The sequence below is a fragment of the Malaya genurostris genome, chromosome 1, assembly GCF_030247185.1.
Source record: "Malaya genurostris strain Urasoe2022 chromosome 1, Malgen_1.1, whole genome shotgun sequence".
Taxonomy (NCBI): Eukaryota; Metazoa; Arthropoda; class Insecta; order Diptera; family Culicidae; genus Malaya; species Malaya genurostris.
This window is the reverse complement of record NC_080570.1, coordinates 54,999,232-55,020,693: the sequence shown is the minus strand read 5'-3', so window position 1 is coordinate 55,020,693 and position 21,462 is coordinate 54,999,232. Positions and strand designations below refer to the sequence as shown.

The 21,462-nt window shown below is 37.8% G+C and overlaps 1 protein-coding gene across 10 annotated transcripts in view; it reads right to left on the bottom strand.

Annotated features, from left to right (window-relative positions):
- Positions 1 to 21,462, bottom strand: part of LOC131439920 (afadin) — a 225,740-nt gene that overhangs the window by 174,223 nt on the left and 30,055 nt on the right. The window lies entirely within an intron of this gene.

Genomic DNA, 21,462 nt, shown 5'->3' with positions numbered 1-21,462 from the left:
AAAACTTCTTCGCTTCATAGACAAAATGTGTCTGAAATTTTGATCTATTGCCAAAATTTCAACCGCATGGCCAAAATGAAAGAAATTCATCAAAATTTAACAACCTTCTCTTTCGACGTAATCCTTGGAACTGAAAGAAGCTGGGATGAAAGTGTTAGAAGCGAAGAAGTATTTGGAAATAATTTTAACGTATTTCGGCACAACCGAAATTTATCTCTCTGTCTGAAAAAATCTGGACGTGGAGTCCTCATAGTCATTACCTCTTGCTTTACTTCTGAAGAAATTATTACTCCTAAATATAAAGAATTTGAGCGTGTATGAGCCAAAGTCTCAATATTGGGAGTAGAACATATTTACTGCTCTGTCTACTTCCTACCCGAAAATGCGAACAAATTCTCTTTTGAATTATTCTTTCAATCTTTAGACACAATTATTTCGAATATGGAACCTGGAGTAAAGCTTCATATTTTTGGCGACTTCAATCACCGTCATGCGGACTTCATTTCTGACATTGAAAATGAATCAATCTTACTTCCAGTCGTAGGAGAAAACGAAACATTGCACTACTTTTTCGACAAAATTTCTAATTTTGGCCTACATCAAGTAAACTCCGTTAAAAATCAACAAAACGCATATTTAGACCTTCTTTTCACAAATTGCACAGAAGACTTTTGTGTGAATGCATCAAACCTGCCATTATGGAAAAATGAAGCATTTCACACCGCAATTGAATATTCATTATTTACACACAATGCATCCCTTCCCTACGACTTGGAATATGAGGAAGTACCGGAATACAATAAAATTGACTTTGAAGAAGTCAAGTGTAGACTAAGTATAATAAATTGGCGGAACATACTGAGTACAGAAGGAAATGTCGACGTCGAAGTAAACAAATTCTATCACATTATAAACAAAATATTAGCCGAAACTTTGCCCATGAAAAGAAGAAAAAAAAATCATAACAGCAAATTACCTGTATGGTTCAATTCACAACTAAAACATTCGAAAAATAGAAAACAAAAAGCACACAAAACTTACAAACAAGAAAAAAGTGACGCTCATCTTCAAAATTACTTAAATCTATGCAATCAACTAAAAATAGCCATTAACACAGCACATGAAGAATATAACCGCAAAATTGAAAACGAAATAAAGACTTGCCCTAAGAACTTTTTTAACTACACAAAAACTAAACTAAAAAGCTACAATTTTCCATCTCAAATGCACCTCGACGAACATGTAGGGAAAAATAGTACAGAAATCTGCAATCAATTTGTAAATTTTTTCCAAGAAGTATATACATCTTATTCAGAAACTGACCGTGACCGTGAATACTTCTCTTTCATACCTGCATTTTCCAACTCCATCTCTGTAAACTATCTTTCAGAACATGACATTTCGACAGCACTGAAAAACTTAGACGCCTCAAAAGGGCCTGGACCTGACAGTATACCACCAATATTTTTAAAAAATCTTGCTGAAGAACTTACACTACCACTACAACTACTTTTTAACCTATCACTTAATAAATGTACTTTTCCTAAAGCATGGAAATCTTCCTTTCTTGTACCAATATTTAAATCTGGTGCAAAATCTAACATTCGGAACTACCGTGGAATAGCCATTATCTCATGCATTTCAAAACTATTAGAAAAAATTGTAAACGAAAAACTTTTTCATCAACTTAAAAATGTAATAACAAACAAACAACATGGCTTTTTTAAAGGCCGCTCAACTACAACAAATCTCTTAGAATTCACGACATTCACTCTGAATGTAATGGACGCTGGCAACTACGTAGAAACTCTACACCAACTTTAGTAAAGCTTTCGACCGTATTGATATGGCATAAAACATACTCTTCTGGAATGGCTCAAATCATACTTAACGAATCGTGTACAGGTAGTCCGCTTCCAAAACATACTGTCTGAACCAATTAATGTAACTTCTGGCGTACCTCAGGGTTCTCACTTAGGGTCTCTCCTTTTCATTTTACATATAAACGACATTTCCTTCATACTCAAAAATCTGAAAGTGCTTATATATGCAGACGACATGAAACTTTTCATGGAAATTGAAAATATCAACGACGCTGTTCCAGAACGAAATCAATCTATTCCACATTTGGTGTTGCAAAAGTCTACTCCAATTCAATGTAAAAAAATGTAACTCAATAACTCTCAGTAGGAAAAATGAAACTATATCTATAAACATACATCTAGGAAATCAACTTGTAGAAAAATGTAAAATTGTACGAAATTTAGGCGTAATCTTAGGCTCCAAGCTAACTTTTGTGGAACACTACAATACCATAATCAATAAAGCAAATAGCATGCTGGGCTTTATTAAACGCTTCAGTCATAACTTTCAGGACCCATACACAATTAAAATATTATACAGTACATGTGTCAGACCTATTTTGGAATATTGCAGCCTAGTATGGAATCCATACAATATTATTCACGAAGAACGCATCGAATCTATTCAAAAACAGTTTCTTTTATATGCACTTCGTAAATTAAACTGGACAGCATTTCCATGACCACCATATGAAGCACGCTGCATGCTCATCAATATTCAAACACTTAAAGAACGCCACGACCTTGCAATGCTTTATTTTATCAGCGACATTATTTCTCAACGCATTCAATCACCTTCTTTAATATCGTAATTAATTTTTATACACCTAGCCGTCAATTACGAACCAGGAAATTATTTTTAGAAAGAAACATTAGAACAAATTATGCAAAATATAGCCCAATCAATCGAATAATGCACCACTACAATTAATATAACGAACATCTTGACCTTCGTATGTCCAAAAATGAAATGAAATTCCAGCTTAGTCGTAGGAATAATACGTAGTATCTAAGTAAAAATTGAGAACCATTCATATGTAATCTACATTTGCTTGACGAAATAAATAAATAAGTAATGATGCCTTGCTCATATTACTCATAACATTAAAAAATATTACTGTGGAATTCGCAAAAACAACTGTTTATTGAATAGAAATAGGAAAGTTTGTTCGGAATTAATCTAGCAAACTCTACAATTCCTGTTTACCCTGTAGTTCCGGAACCGGAAGTAGTATCCACAATAAATTTAGGAATTCCGTATGAAACTGTAAAACTTTTCCTGTGAACCTATAAGTTTGTGAATATCGATTTTGGCCATCTTGAAGGAAAGTAAGTGCGATCCATTTTGCAGTTTTTAATCACCATTTCCAATTGTTCCGAACCCGGATTCAAATGACCGAAATAGCCGAGGTTGGTTCGTTTGCCAGCAACAAATATGCCCTAAAAAATGGAACAGTTTTGAACCTAGTTAAACCTAGACTTACTACCTCATGCTCTATTTCGATTAAATCAATTATACGAAATGTAATAAACGAAACTTTTATTACTATTATTATTGACATAATTACACCACCGGCACGGTATTACTGCACTACCGGATGTGAAAATTGCATATTTTTTCTAATAAATTTGAATTCAATGACATTCGTTCATTCATTCGGTCGCACTTATCATAAAATAGCTCAATTTTTTATCAATCGCAGCACCGTCTTTTGCCAATATCACACACCAGTTCTCCACAGCGTGTACGAAATAGAACAAAGCATTCATCGTTTGGTTTATGTTTTCTTCTTCTTTCCGTGTGGTACATATTGTTATTCTATATGGCGATTTGAAAACTTTGACACCCATCACCCTGTAACTGCGACACCGGCAGTCGGATCCGGATGAAATTTCACAGTAGCTTTGAAGATAATATGAGCTTTAACTCAAATCAAGATATGTGAAAATCGGTTCAAGCATCGCAGAGAAATCGAAGTGAGTTCTATCACTACTTTCGGTGCTTCCGGAACAGGAAAAGAGGAGCCCAGTAGTGCCGAATTAACAAACTAACAAGTTCTGTGAAATAGAAGAATTCATCAAACAGTTTTATGGGATTTGTACCTGGTTTTGACCATCGTTTGTGAAAAAATACTCATGAAATAGTTAATTTTTCACTTATCACGCTTTAGTTCCGGAACTGGAAATCGGATCTGGATAAAATGTTCTAGAAAGTTTTAGGAAACTATAAGACATTTCAACTATGTCAAAGAAAAATGAGTGAACATTTTTGTTACATACATACACACATACACACACACGGACGGGCACACATCCATAGACATTTGCTCAGTTCGTCGAGCTGAGTCGAATGGTATATGACATTCGGCCCTCCGGGCCTCGGTTAAACGTTCGGTTTCCACGGTGATTGCATAGCCTTTCTCAATGAGAAAGGCAAAACCTATTTTAATTCACCTAGTGGTGTAAAGATGCCTTTCTCAGATTTTTTCTTTCAAACTTGAATAAAATCAAAAACTATTTTTGGGTATAAACTGCAATAACCTTTTCAATTTGTAAACAGTTATATCAAGTTATAACTATATAGAACTAAATATGGAAACCCTGCACGTTATACAAAATTGAACAAAGCACGCTGCGTGCTAGGTGGTGGTGTTTTCTTCTTCCGTACCAGCACATACCGTTGTGTACTGGTTTTGCATCATTTTGTATGACAGTTTGAAAGTTTGGATACTCATCGCCCTATGAAAAAGGATCTGGATGAAATTGCACAGTATCTTTTAGGACACTGAAAGCTTCAATTCGAGCCATGATTTGTGAAAATCGGTTTAACCGTTACTGAGAAATCGAAGTGAGCTTCGGAATTTTAGAGCTTCTCTTCACTACTATCGGTGCGTTCGGAAGCGGAAACTGTGCATTAGTAGTTCCAAAGTAGATTGATATATCCACTAACTAACAAGGTCTGCCAACTAGATGAAATTACCGGTAAGTTTTACAAAAATTTCCACCTCGTTTCGCCATTACTTGTGAAAATATACTCATGATATTGAAAATTTTTCACTTATCGTGCTGTAATGTCGGAACCGAAAGTCGGATTTGGATAAACTTTCTCGTGACTTTTTAAAGAATCTCAAGACCTTTTATTTGCAACTTAGTTTGTAAAAATCGGTTAAGAAATTTCCGAGAAAACTGAGTGCGCCTTTTCTTATAGATTGCCACATATTGTCTTGTAATTCCGGAACCGGAAGTCGAATGGAGATGAAATTCAATAGCGATCCATAAAACCATAAGACCTTTCGTTTGAACCTAATTTTGTGAAATTCGGTCGAGCATTCTTTGAGACGAGTTAGTGACAATTTTTTTCATTTTTTTGGTGCATATCACCCTGTAATTCCGGACCCGGAAGTCGGATCGGGATACAATTCAGCGATATATGGGACCACAAGATCTTTCTTTTAAATCTGAGTGAATTTTAAATCAATCGCCTTTTCGCCGCCAGCGAAAAAATTAATTTGTTGAGCGAAAAATCTGTTTTCGGCTGTAGTTTTCTTGTTTATCATTTTTCGACAAAAATATGTATGAGACACTCAGAAGGCTCATAAAAAACAATTGTTTCCAATTAATCGCGAAACTTATGCTTCTCTACCCAGTTTTTTGTTATTTTTTTTTGTTTTTGCTTGTAGAACGATATTGCAGGTTTTAATTTCTTCTAGAGATCACCTGATCGTGTTGAGGCTCAGTATGTGTTGAGGCAAGTATGCCGGTGCAGAATCGAGTGATTTCTTTCTCGGCTTTATGCTGGCGCAGAGTCGAGTTATTTCTAAATATGTATCACTTTATCACTTTGAGGTATTTTCTGGACGTCGCTCTCGTTTTCAATGGTTCAGAAATTTTTTCAAATTTTCTGCCCTTTTCCCCGCCTTTTTACTTGGATTTTTAGTCATTTTAGCTACTGCAAAATACGATAATCCAGTTCACAGAAGGACAGCCTCAATTCTCAATTCAATTCTATTAATGTCACCAACACTGACTGTATCGAACCAGAAACGAAAGCGAACGAGCGAATGAAAATTAGTGCAAGTAATTAGAAAGTTAGCTTTTCTGTAGCACAAGTTAAACCTATTACTGAAGATAATCACAATTGCCCAGATTGAAAAAAAAATCAACAAGCAACATCAACCTTATTAAGGGCAGGATGATAAAGCTTCCAGCTTCCTGTTTTCCTTTCTGCCAGTCAGCCCACCTGTTCCGGCATCACCAGGTAGTCACATAGAACTGTGCTGCTATTTACTTGTCAGATCAATCAAAATGTTGGTCTGGTAATAAAAGGAACGCTGAGCCAGTCTGACCCCATCTGGCTGTCCGATCCAATGAGGGTTTCTTTTTACGTTTTACATGTCACTTCCACGCACTCACTTTGGCATATCACAGTTTCTTTTGAAGTAACCCGGTGCCATATTATTCGAGCAATTTCTACCGACCAAAATTATGGTTCATCATCGATAAACCACCAGTGGATGTTCGAATTGTGATCCCAGGATTTTTAAACCAAATCGCTATAAGATACTTATTACTTTCGAAACCCCCAATAAGTGTCGTGCGTAACATAAAAAAAACTGACATACTTTAATCATAATTAGGATTCCCAATATGTATTCAGCAGTCGGAATAAAGAATAGAAAACGTGCATGGAATTTTTGCTGCTAGATTGAACGAACAGAATGAATTGGCGTAGCCGGACACAATAAATTCCATGTATGACAATACACTCCATTCCGTTTTGGCCCAAATCCGGGCGACAAACGCTTGGTTACCAGTTTCCGAATTGAGTTCCCCAAGCACGAAGCAGACGAAAAATTTCCTTGTACACGTTCGAGATTTGCTGGCGTGGGTGGCGGCTCAGATATGGGGACGCGGAAGAATGGTGTTTTTGTTTTCCAATCTGTCTGAAAAAGTTTCTGACGGTGATGATGATTACTAAGGAAGGAAGTAAAGCTTGACATCCTTCGGTAACTTTCATCCGGATTTGGAACCAATGATAACGATTTAACATAACAATAATCATAAAATCACCGGATTGAGTTTCGCCCGTTCGGAACTCGGCATGTTTGTCGTACCTGCACAGTGCTTCATTTCCGGCCACTAAGTAATTTAGCCTACTGCGCTCGATTTACAGGTCCGATGTTATCGAATGGACAGAGACAGGTCCCACAGACACCGACCGTCATCATGAATCTAATGCATAAAGCACACATCGAGGCACCAAGCAGTCAGTCATTAGTTGATAAGACGACGGTGGACGCCTTTGCAACATCGGATCCGCTCCAACGAGCGAAAGTCGTTCGCAAAGGAAACGAACCTGAATGGATTTCCGGTGGTGTTTTGTTTGTTTGTTTGTTTGTTTTTTCCTTCTCTAGCTTATGATCAACTTTCTACCGAAGCAGTAAACAAGAAGTCACCTAGGTGGGAATGCTAATTTTCTTGCGATTTCGACCTGTTGGTGCTTGGCAGGGCTTGCCCGGTTGTTGGAAGCGGGTTGCATTCACTTGGGACAACGGAAATCGTAACTTGACTACATACGGCAGTGTATAATCGATCGATCCCTAACTAGTAACGAAGTAGTTTTGATGGAGAATGAATCAGACTGGAAACAAATAATTTTCAATTATTCAAATCAGATGAAAATGGCGAATCAATACTGCTGATCTCGATTTCGTTGGTAAATTGCAAACACTGAATCTAAATTTGGTTTTCCTGATACCCCATATCTAAGTGAAAAACTGATATTCATACTTAAGGAAACGATAAAACACAATAGAATTGGTTTCTTGGGATTTGTGAAACAATAAAAAAGGATCAAACAGCAAAACTTAGAAAAAAATTTATTCTCAGAAATTTCTTGACCGATTTTCACAAACCTAAAGGCAAATGAAAGCCCTTGAAATTCTTTAAAAAGTCCCAAAAAAGTTGATCCATATCCGACTTCTGGTTCCGGTATGACAGCGCGATTAGTGAAAGTTTCCAATTTCACATGTGATGCCGAAAGGAGGTGCACATTTTTATAAAACCTGCTGGTAAATTCATCTAGTTTACCGATCTTGTTAGTTGGTGGATATACCTACTTTGGGTCCCGATTTCCGCTTCCGAAAGTAGCGATAATAGCGAAGAAATGTTCCAAAAAGGGAACTTACTTTGATATCTAAGCAACGGTTAAACCGATTTTCACAAATCAAGATTCAAATTAGGGTTCTCATCGTCTTAAGAGATACTGTGCAATTTCATCCAGATTCGACTTCGTTTTTTGAAATTATATGGCGATGAATGTTAAAACTTTCAAACACAATGACGATGCAAAACCGCTACGTGCTGGTACGGAACAAGAAAACACCGCCGTCTTTCGAACGAAGCACACAACGTTTTCATTAACATATTTTTAACCTGAAAAATACAGATTTAAATGTGGCAATCCTGCACGCTATACGAAATTGAACAAATCACGCTGCGAATGGAGCAAAGCCACACGTACCGACGCGTACTAGTTTTGCATCGACATTTTGAACGACGATTTGAGTGTTTTGACACTCATGATTTGTGAAAATCGGTTAAACCGGCTGAGAAATCGAAGTGAGTCCCTTTTCGGGAGCTTTTCTTCGCTATTACAGGTGCTTTCGGAAACGGAAAGCGGTAACTGACAGTCCCTAATAGTTTTGTATATTCACTAACTAACAAGATCAACCAACTAGATGAATTTAGCAGTACGTTTTATAAAAATGTGCACCTCGATTTGCCATCGCTTGTGAAAAAATACTCGTTAAATTGAAAATTTTCACTAATCGCACTGTAATGCCGGAACCGAAAGTCGGATCTGGATCGACTTTTTGGAGAGTTTTTAAGGAATTTCGATACCTTTCATTTGCTTCTTAGTTTTGAAAATCAGAAATTTTCGAGAAAATTGAGCGCACATTTTTTCATAAATTTGCACTGTTTCCTTGTAATTCCGGAACCGGAAGTCGGATCCAAATGCAATTCAGGAAAATTTTATGAGGCCGTAGGACCTTTCATTTGAATCTAAGTTTGTGAAAATCGGTTCAGCCATCTCTGAAAAAAATTAGTGACATTATTTGTCACATACACACATACATACATACGCAGCCATTTTGTGATCTCGACTAACTGAGTCGAATGATATATGAAACTCGGACCTGCGGGCCTCGGTTGTAAAGTCGGTTTTCACAGCGATTGCATAGCCTTCCTGTATTAGAAAGGCAAAAAGGGTCATCTCTAATTTCGTACAGCGGTAGTGCTCTAATCATTAAGCATATCAAAAAAGTCCCAATGCAAAATTAGAGCAAAATCGGAAATGTGTGAGGCACCATTTGAAATTCCGGCGATCTTGAAAAAAAAATTATTTTTCGAGTAAGCACCAAAATTGAAATTTGGACCGAAATTTTTTTGCCTTTCTCATATAGAAAGGTTATGCAATCACTGTGAAAACCGACTTTTGAACCGATGCCATATACCATTCGACTCAGTTCGTTGAGTGCGTAAAATGTCTGTGTGTGTATGTGTGTGTATGTGCGTATGTGTGTATGTAAGTTTTTTTGCACTAACTTTTCTCGGAGATGGGTGAACCGATTGTCACAAACTTAGGTTCAAATTAAAGGTTTTATGGTCTAATACAAAAATCCTGAATATTATTTGGATCCGACTTCCGGTTCCGGAATTATGGGGTAAAATGTGCAAAAAATTGTGAAATTAAGTGCAATAACTTTTCTCAGAGATGGCGCGACCGATTTTCACAAACTTAGGTTCAAATGAAAGGTCCTGTGTTCCAATATGTAATTCCTGAATTTCATTCGGATCCGACTTCCGTTTCCGAAAATATAGGGTAAAGTGGGTTCAAAATTGTATATCATCACTGAAAATGGGGAAAAACCTTAAAAAAATTTCTTTTAAATCGACATAAAATCTTTTCCAATTAATAGTTTTTATCAGTAGACTGTCGAACAAACCGATTTCGGTTATTCTTTTAAGAATCGAAGAAAATTATTTTGAAAAATACCACAGTATTATATATGATAGTATGATTGATATGAGAAAGGCATCATTACACTACTAGGTGGATTAAAACAGGTTTTTTCTATTTCGGAAATCTCAAATTGTTTCTAAGTCTGAGTGTGATGATTTTTCAGGATCGAAAATTTTCAAACTTTGTCCACCAGGCGGCGTCACTTAACCATATCCTATTTAGCACAAATTTTGCATAAGGACTTTTTTCAAGGTGCTTAATCAGTTAAGCACCACAGCTTTATGAAATTAGAGAATATCCTTTTTTCATTGACACTCAAGTAAGCATATTGAACAGTTGTATATAAATTAACGTAATCTCCATCAAGAGCAACGCAATAATTCCAACGCCGCCCTAACATTTCAATACCATGACCATTTAATTTTTTTTCAGGTCTGTGAACAGCCAGTAGTCGCTAGGAGCCAAATCTGGCGAATACAGTGGATGGGGGAGCACTTTGAACAGAACTTTCTCATAGTCAAATGCTCATGCAATATAAAACCAACTCGTTCATTTGATATCTCTATGATGTCCCCTAACTCACACAACTTCACTTTTAGATCATTCAAGACCGATTTTTTGGATTTTTTATGTATATTTTCTGGTGCTTTCGCCTCACTTTGGACGTCCACCACGTTCTGCATCATCGGTGTCTCTACGAGCACGTTTGAAGTCAGTAAACCAACGTTTTATAGTTGTTTTTGATGGAGGCGAAATCTTCATAACACTTTTCATGCCATAGATTCGCTTGAACGGTATTTTTTCCATCAAGAAGCAGTGTAAAATTAAAACACGAAATGGTTTTTGACCCATTGTTCAGAAAATAACAAAAGTAGCGTCACTCTTAGCACGGTAACTCACAAACTAATGAAAATAATATCATGAAATTTTCACAGCTGTCTTTTAAAGTTTAGTTTTAACTGAAAAAAGATAACTGCAATGAAACTAGCGCCATCTATGTGTTAGACCCGGGACTTTTCAGCCCATGTGTTAAATGAGTAAGACGATTGATTGAACAAATAATCATACTACATGTATCATGCATACAAACTACTAGGTGCGTGATTTTTGGATGAAAATTATGATTTGTTTTCCGTAAAAGACAACATAATTCTATATGCAACTCATCTTTCGCCGTTTTTTATTTATTTGCTCAGAACTGTGAAAAGCGTGTCTCCAATAGGCATAAAACCACGATCGGTTTGGAATGCATTATGCATAATGCAGTCATACTGCTTCTTGCTAGTAAAGAGTGTATCGAAAAGTAGTTAGCAAAATTGATTATTGAATAAAAAAGCATATTTTGACATCAGTTTTCGATATATTGTAGGAAAATTACATTTTTATGCATTTCACTGATTATATTGGAGAAAATCCGAATTTCTGTGAAACGCTCGCACTATGGACTTGACATTCTTCATTAAATTATGCACAGTTACTTTTGTGACTTTCCTGGTGGCAGCAGTCCAGTTTTTTTTAACTCCTGCATGTTTTGGGACACTGTACCTTCCTTCCGAAAGTGCCGCTTGATAATTGCCCAATTTCAATTGGCCGAAGATCCAGGCAGTTCGGTGGGTTGATGTCGTTTTTCACGAATTGTACATTATTTTTTGACAACCACTGTAGAACGGAGTTGGCGTAGTGGGCTGAAGCCAAATCCGGCCAGAAGAGAGGAGGAGCCTTATGCTTTCTATACAGTGGCAGCATTCTCTTCTTCAAACATTCTTCCTCGTACATCTTGGCGTTAATTGTGCCCTTCGTGAAGAAAATCGACGACCGCAAACCACAGGTACAAATTGCTTGCCAGACCAACACCTTCTGCCCAAACTTTTCCATCGCCACCGTGGTGTCAGCGTCGTCCAGGTCCTGGTACACCGATTTCGTATAATATTGCGGTCCGGGCAGCGCTCGAGAGTCTTCCTTGGCGTAGATTTCGTCGTCGATCAGGATGCATCCGTCTTTATTCTGTAGAATACGGTTATACAGTTTTCGCGCTCTTGTTTTGGTCTGAACTTTCTGTACCAAGGACTTTTTCGTCACCTTCTGTTTCTTGTACGTTTTCAGGGATTTCCGAACTTTGATCCGTTGAATCATCCCGATGCTGGTGTTGAACTGCTTGGCCAAATCCCGCGTCGACGCCGATGGGGTTTTCCTGATGTACTCAACCACTTTTAAGTCCTGGCCGGGCTGGCTGGGACCCGTTTTCCTACCGGATCGGGGTAAATCCTTCATGGAAAGGGTCTTACCGAACTTCTCGATAGTATTTTTGACACTGGTGTAGTGCACTTTCACCCGTTTTGCAATTTCGTTGTACGTGACACCACTTTCTAAGCACCAAGTGTGCAGAATTTTTTTCCGCTTTTCCGGATCAATTCGACTCATCATTGAAACGATAAACCGTACCGAAACCAATCGATTGCGCAGCTGTTATTGACATGTAAACAAACATGTCACCGCAAAACACGCTGCAAAAAAATATGCCATGTTTGAATGTTGCTAACTACTTATTGATACACTCTTTAGGATTTCAATTAGTAGTCACTAAGAATCGATCATACGATTGATCTCGGTGTTGTCTAATTGAGTCCACCTTTAAATTACAAGAACTGTAAACAGACTATTTTGGTAGGAGTAAGCACTTTAAGGCTCACCATCCGAAACCAAGGGAGAATATTGATAAAGAAGTGCCAATGAAATATCATCATTTTGATTATGCGATCATAAGTTTTAGTCACGATTCTATGAAATGCCGATACGGTTTGTTTTATGATTTTCCAATCACTATAGCGGAAACGGGTTGCTTCAAGTGTAATAATCCAGTGGTGATTTTTTATTGTTTTTTTTCCAGAATCTAATTTGAAGTACGGTTCGTTTTTTTCTTAACACAGAATACGTAATTTTACACATTTTACACATATACGCTTATAGTTCTGACACTTGGAGATACGAAATCAATTATTTTAAATTGCTTTTGGGGTCCTAACCAGAGACTGCTTTGCATAAATGCGGGAACACTGTTAGAAGGTGAAAACTAATTTTTCTCAAATTCCAAGTGGATCATCTAACTAACTTTCAACTTAACTGGCTTCTGAAATGTTACTTAAAGTAAAAATTCCATAGCAATCGTTTTCGAAGAAACCATATTGACCTCACAAATGCACAGCCTTTACAGTCTAGTTATTTTCTATTGGCAACGAATTTTATGCAGCGAAGGGACTGCCGTTTGAACACTATATCCTATAGCTTGTAGTGTATAAAAAAAACAATTTTACCGTTCAACATTTGAAAGACCATTCAACTCATTGTTCTGGGTGATTAATCAGACCCTTTAGAACCAAGATACCAAATTGTAACAAACTCCCAAAGACACTCCTGCGAATCGCATGAACAGTGAACCCTACCGTCGTACACACCTCAAATGATAAAACCTTAAAAAACGCTTTGTAGCATGGTGCAATCTTCAACTACAGCCGGAAATCGACGAACCATGAAACGAAGGGCGATACCGGCTTTACTGCGGCACTGGGACAGCAACACGTTCAGCTCAACTCGACTCGGCTTGACTCCGCTCTGCTCTAATAGGGAACAGATGGGTGCCCTCGAGTGGCTAGTTGAATCCGAATGGAATTGAATTGAATTGAATAACGAAATTAGTGCGTGGAAGGCCTTCCTCCGATGCAAGGGGAATCGATTTTGGTTGAGGGTCCGTAAAACGGTCGTGTCTCGCCTCTCCTCCATTAAGCATGCCCTAGATCATCGTCACTGGTAAGGCGACGGGTCAAGTGGGCTATTGATTGAACTCTGGTAGCTGGGGTGATTCGAATTCCGTGTTGTGAACTGAGAGCATTGATTATTGCACCATGTGTTTGTCTGTAGTTGTAAGCTGCTCTTATCTTACTAATTAAATCAACTTGTCATCAAAGGTGAACGATACTAAATGCAAACAACAGTTGTGACTCCAACGCCCGGACTGTTTGCACCGGATGCAAATGGATGCCGGATGTCGGGTTGGAGGAGGAAGTGAAACTAACGCAATTTTCTACTGTCATTCACCAAGGATGAAGGCAAAACAATCAACAGGATTATTGTTTCGCTAGCAGCACTCGTTGATTGGCGTTAACTTTGTCATGGTAGTGCATTTTGTTGAACTTTCTATTGTTGACTTGTGGGAAGAGCACTTCATACAAGGCTCCAGCAGGGGGAATCAAGTTAATAATAACTCATCAAACGTCCACTAGTGTTTCAAAAAACGGACGGTGTATAATGAAATGTGACCTTTCGCGGCACAAGTAATTAGTGAGTAGATTCCGTTCGATAGATCCAATTATGTCTACGATGATGACCCCATAAACAAATCATTACCTAGAGTAATGCCTATTTAGTAATCAGTATTACGAGGTGACCCCAAGGCATCGTCGAAGACGAAACGTAAAGCTAAAAAAAATTCATGTGCTCTAGCACAACAATAAATTAACCTCTAAATGACCACTATCGGAATCGGTCCGGTTATGCCGAAACATGATTTCGGTGCAATCATTAAAAGTTTATTGCAAGTAGGCAATAACTTTACGTCTTTGACAATTACATTTCGACGTGCTTCCGGGGTGTATCCTGTAGTAAGGATAGGATTTTTTTCAAAACGTCTATTTTATTTCAAATTTACAAACATGCTTCGACACATCTCTTCGTTTCAGAGACATAGCTAGAAGACATGAATACGAATAGAAAACCTGACTTACTTCCTTCACATTTTCGAATGAGAATAATAAAATAACATTTTCAATAAACACAGAAATGAGCTATCATATTATATAGAAATCTGCAAAAAAAAATAAAGCATAATGGTAAATTACAGTTAAAGTCTATCATAATTAAGATATTCAAAACATGAACATTGATTTTCTCGATTCAGTTCCTCATATATCTCGATAAAGACTGCATTTAGGAAGTAGCTTCCTAGGAGCTTTTTCATTGAACATAGCTTTATAGAATAATATATCATTGCTCAGATACAATTATTCCTGTAAAAACATCGTTTTTCAAAAATTGTTAAAAATTTATCCTCGGGAAACTTTTTTATTTATCGTCTTTCCAACTTTCTGAAACATTCATTAGTTTCTTTGTAACTTAACGTTTTTTGTGATATAAAATTTTTTAAAAAATCGTTCTGTAAAATAACAGTGGAATTTAAAAAAAAAAGTATTTTCGATTGTACGAAAAAATCGGAAATTTATTTTTCAGTGTATATTTTTTTATAAAGTTCAATTGATTACCTACAACTTCTTCTTAGACATATTTTTTGTAGAAGCTATAGATTTCTAGTTATAATTGTTTGAAAATAATGTAGCTAAAAAAAACATACGCCCTTTTCAAAAATTAGTCTTGAGTGAAAAAAATCTCTAGGCCAGTGAAAAATACTTCTTATGCTATAACGAACACACATGCAAAGTTTCATGAAAATCGAAAGGGGTCGTGTCAACAGTCAGTCGATTCCACATGGAATTGCTCTATACTTCAGTACGACTTGTTCACGGCAAACGTGTTTGGTTGCACTATCAAATAAGGTGGAACTAACGAGAGTAACCGTAAAATTACCCGGCCGCAAAACTGCATACGGTGCGAATGACATAATTTCTGACATTCAGTGCGGTAAAATTTCATTTTCAATCGAGTCAAGTGCCAAGTAGTCTAGCTGCTTCATTGTCTTCGCTGTTGGTAGTGAGCAAGTTCGAATGAATAGAATTATGTATGGAGTAAAGTATTAAAAATGAAAACTGAAGGAGGAAACTATTAATTTAGGTGTATTCTACTATCTTGAACCAATTCGAATGTTTACATAAACCTCATTTGGAGGCCGCTCTCACACTATTGAAAGAGATGTTTTGTGGCTTCACGAGATCAACTGACGGTGCTTAAACTTAGCTTTGTTTCGAAGAAAATCGATTGAAGAACTGAATGCTATCCGTTCGGTACGTCAGCGAACGTTGTGTGTGTCAGAGTGTGAAGTTTACTGCAGTAGATAGATCGTCAGTGTGTTTCACATTCGGTTTCAATTGAACTGAAGTTGAAATGAAGTTTTACTGCATTGCTGACGTTACTGGCATTTAAATGGATGAAAACATCAAATAGTTGCTAGTATAGATTTTAGGTTCTTGCAAAAGCCAAGTAGTTAATTTTGGTTTATTTTTAATAATTTCGGAAAAAAAATTACCTGGTTGTAAAATGCCCGAACTGGGCTCAATATCAATACTTAAACTAATTGAATAAAAAGGCCCTTTTTAAATACAGAGTTATTACACGCTTGCAGAAAACAAGGCTGAACTAACGAGAGACAATAAGGCGGAACTAACGGCAACAAATCTGCAAACGGTGCGAATTACATTAACACTGACACTACCGTTACAATGGATGAAAACAGTAAACAGTTCCTTGGGTTCGGAATTTGGGTTCTTACCAGAATCGAGCTGTTGAATTTCCGTAATTTTTAACAAGTTCGAAAAGGCAATACAATTTCCCGGCTGCGAAATTCCCACACGGTGCATCAAATCAATACTCACGCTAACTGAATGAAAAGGCTCTCGTTAAATACTGCGTCACTACATGTTTGCACACAATTGGGCGGAGCAAATGAGAACAGAAAATTATATACCTATTCGGTCACAACGGATGAAAATGTTGCAATTGTTTCTTCTAAATAAGTTCTAAAATTAGCTGACTAGTTACAATCATTTCGATGCTTCATGTCGAAGAAATTTTGCTCGATTGCGCATCGATGGATTCTGGATCAAGATCCTGAAGCAAAACTTTGTACCTGGATTCAAGAACTGAATTCTAGAGCTGAATTCTGATGTTGAATTCTAACGGATACTGAATACTGCACCTGGGTGTTAATGCTGAGTTTAAAACCTGGAACTGAGTTCAGGACTTAGATTTTTGTACAGAATTCGGGATCAGAATTTTAGTACTGCGTTCTGTACCCCAGGTCCTGAGTTTGTAGCTTGGATTATTCCGAATTTACCAATTTTCCTCTTGTTGATATCTGGAAAACGCATGTCAATAAAATGTCTTGCACGGTGCGAAATAATTCAATACACTCTTTAAATATTGTGTCCATCCATTTGCAGACAATAAGGCGGACCAAACGAGAGTGAATCGACAAAATACGGCTTTCTTGTCCATTTCATCGAAAAAATCATCGCATCTAGCTCTTTGACATAAGTTTAGTGTTTCTAAAGCGAACCAATTAATTAAAACCACTTCGAAGGAAAAAAAATGTTGATGGAATTTTTCTCAAATACGCGTTTCAAGACCGATGCTGGCACGAAACTCTGAACCTGGATTCAGGAAATGAACTCTAGAGTTGAGTTCCGAAGCTGGAATAGGAAACGGGATACTGGACCTGAGCTCTGGAATTGTATTCGGGGCCAGGATTGCAAAACTAAGTTCTGGGCCTGGATTCCGGAACTGTATGCAGAAGGTAGACCTGAATTCTAGAGCAGAATAATAAATAAATTCTGCATCAGGATTCTATAAATAAGTTCTGGATCTGGAGTTCAGGAATTAAACTCTGGACTAGAAACTGAATTCTTAATCTGGATTCTAGAAATAAGCTCTGGACCTGGTTTTTGATTTTGAATTCCGGACCTAGAACAAAACTCGGAAGCTGGATTTTAAAACTTAATTCTAGATTAGGATTCGGGAATTGCAGGAGATATGATCCTTTCGGCGAAATTACCCTTTCGGCGAAATGACCTATTCGGTGAAACAACTTTCGGCGAAATGGCATTCGGCGAAACGACTTTCGGCGAAATGGCTTTCGGCGATATGACCCGCTCCTCTGTCTTATTACACATTTCTACACAATAAGGCGGAAAAAACGAGAGCAAATCGACAAAATGCCATTTTTTAAACATCGCAGTTCGTTCTTTGGAACAGAATTCGGAACCCGGGTACTGGTACAGAATCCTAAAACAGGATTCTGAAACCTAGTTCTGGATTAAGCTTCTAGAACGGAGTTCTGGGCCTGTAACAGAATTTGGAAATTCAAAAATTCAGTATCATGATTCTAGAACTGATTTTTGGATTTGGATTTTGGTACTGCATTCTGGGCCAGGGTACTGGATTCTGAACATGGATTCTGGGGTAGAATCCTGGACCAGAATTCTGAAACCAAATTCTGGATTAAGCTTCTAGAACGGAGTTCTGGGCCTGTAACTGAATTTGGAACCTGGATTCTAAAACTAAATTCGAGACCAAGAAGTGAATTCTAAATCTGAATTTTGGGGCTGAATTTTGGACTTGGATTCTGGTGCTGAATTTTGGAACTGAATTCTGCACCAAAGTTCTAGAACTGAGTTCAACAGCTGGATCTGGACTAAATTTTGAACCTAGAGCTGAATTCTGGACCATAATTCTAGAACAGAATTCAGAATCATGATTCTAAAACTGATGTTTGGATTTGGACTGAGTACTGAATTCTGAACCTTGATTCTGGGACAGAATTCTGAATCAGGGTTTTGAAACCAAGTTCTGGATTAAGCTTCTAAAACGGAGTTTTGGGCCTGTAACAGAATTTGGAACCTGGATTCTAAAACTAAATTCGAGACCAAGAAGTGAATTCTAAATCCGAATTTTGGTGCTGAATTCTGGACTTGGATTCGGGAACTGAGTTCTGCACCAGAGTTCTAGAACTGAGTTCAACACCAGGATCTCGGAACTGAACTTTGAACCTAAAGCTGGATTCTGGATTTGGAAATTTGATACTGCATCCTGGGCCAGGGTACTGGATTCTGAACCTGGATTCTGAGACAGAATTCTGGACCAAGATTTGAAACCGAGTTCTGGATTAAGCTTCTAGAACGGAGTTCTGGATCTGCAACAGAATTCGGAATCTGGATTCTGGAGCTAAATTCTAGACCAAGAAATTAAATCTGAATCCGAATTTTAGTGCTGAATTCTGGACTCGGTTTCGGGAACTGAGTTCTGCACCAGAGTTCTAGAACTGAGTTCAACACCTGGATCTCGGAACTAAATTCTGGACCAGAAACTGGATTCGGAACCTGGATTTTTCCATGTTTAACGAGTTTGAGTACAATGCTACTCCTGTCGGTATCTGGCGAACGCAAGACAACAAAAGTGTCAGGTCACCGAATTGCCCGCGCGGAAGACCCTGGTACGAAATTCTGAGCCTTGATTCGAGAACTGAATTTCAGGACTGAATTGCGAAGCTGAATTCGGAAACGGGATACTAGCCTGGATTGTAGAATTAAGTTCTGGATCTAAATTTTGGAACTGGAACTGAATTCTGGACCAGAATTCTAAAATTCTGAATTTCGATACTGCATTCTGGACCTTCGGTACTGGAATTTGAACCGGCATGCTGAAACTGAGCTCTGGGTCAGGAGCTGAATTCGGAACCTAGATTATGAAACTGTAATCTTGACTAGGAATTGTATTATTAATCTGGTTTCTGAGGATAAATTCTGAAATTGAATCCTGGAACAGGATTCTAGAACTGGACTCCAAATCCGAATTTTGGTTCTGAATACGGGACCTGATACAGAACTCTGAATCTGGATTCAGAAACTGAATTCTGGACCAGAATTCTGTTCGGTATCTGGATTCTGGAACAAAATTCTGGACCAGGAACTGAATCCTGGAGTTAAATTCAGTATTTATAATGCCCTGTCTAAATCGTCCTGCTCAGTCAACGAAGCAGACTAGAAAAACTACAGCTGTGCAATTCGTTCCTGAACTGTTTCGGTAGATCGAATCATAAAAAAGAACTGAAGCGTCACATAGTTTGCACTGAGAAACGGGTACGACCACTTTTATTGATTGAATTGAAAGATAGCTTTTTTTGTCATTTGTTCCTTTTGAAATATTTATTTCACGTTATCGGCCAACGTTTCGAAGGTTTATTCCTTAATCTTCAGGGCAAAACGACTACAAATATTTTTTCCGTCAAGTAGGTTGCAACATTAAAAATAACAGATTCGGAAACGACTAATCTGCAACCAACACTTCCCACGCACATCGACTAAGATTGAGCATTGAAATATTGCAATATGCAATCTACTTGACGGAGAATATTTTTAGTCGGTTTTGCCCTGAAGATGAAGGAATAAACTTTCGAAACGTTAGTTTGTACCAAAATTCGAAGCGTTTTCCAGGAAAAGTGAAAAGAAATTGTGACGAAACGTCCAACGTTTCACAGGACAAGGGAAAATCTTGACGGTAATCTAGTCCGGTTAGTAAAAATTTGGTCCAGAAAATCGTGCATCTTGCATTTTCATCCGTAAAAAAGGTGCTTCCGTACGATATTGTGGTCAAAAAGCTGGGAGTGCCGTCGATCGAACAAAGAATCGCAATGGACAGAGGAAGCATAAAAAAAAAGCCTAAAAGAAGTGAAAAACAAGTTGCAATTGTCAAATCAAATGACATAAACATGGATGATGAATCCAACGTTATATAATCATAACATTTCGACAAAAAAGGCAATAGTTTGGCAAGCAATTTGTGAGTGTGGAATACACCTCCGATACCATTTTGTGGCAACAGATACGATAACAGTGGATGATTGCGTTCGATAATGTTTGCAACGGCGCTCCAAGATTCTCCAGGATCCGAAAACGTCAGCATCCAGTACTATTTTGGCCTGATTTGGCATTAGTGCATTACTCGAAGGGCTCGGTAGCCTGTGCACAACGAAGTCGATTTCGAGCTGCGATTCGAACTAAAACATTCAGTATCTTCTCGTTTTTAGCAATGATTTACCGCATTGATAGTAGATTCTATAGATTTCTACAAAAATATCGAATTTAAGATTTACGAATCCGCATATCCGTAAAATGTTTCCGATTTGGTAGGTCAACAATAATTTCCGATATTCCGGCATCACTTTTGCCAAGCCTTGATGAGTCAAATAGTTAGATTATTACATTTCTAGCCATTTATTTTCCAGGCCATGACGAGTCGAATAGTTAGATTGTTATTAAATTTCATGAATCAATGCATATGCCTTATTGTCCCTAATCAAAGTACATTTCAATTTGAATAGTACGGAATTTATCAGTTCGATGTGACTAGAATTCAAAACCACTGTAGCAAAACTGCGATTGTGTGTTGGTGTACGCATAATTAAATTAACTTTCAGTTCAAACCAAGCCACATTTCTATGGCAGAAAATTAGTTCTCACAACCGACGCACCAACCCATGCACAAATTAGTCGCACTCGCCAGAATTTTTCGGAATGTACAAAAATTACACTGCAGGGACAGCCAGAAGCCGAATTTAATATGACGCACAAATACCCAGGATAACCCAGGACAATTTTTGGTGCGGTGAATTTTGCAGCATGGCCGGCAGCGCAAACCCAAAAGGGACACCGCACAAATATGAAAATTTCGACAGCTAAATTTCCACCGAAGAGGGGGCGTCTGTTCGTCCACTCATCGGAACAATACCGACACTGCTGCTGCTGCATTGCCGTTGCATTGCATCGGATGGAAGTTTCGAAGTGCTTCCGAGCGCAG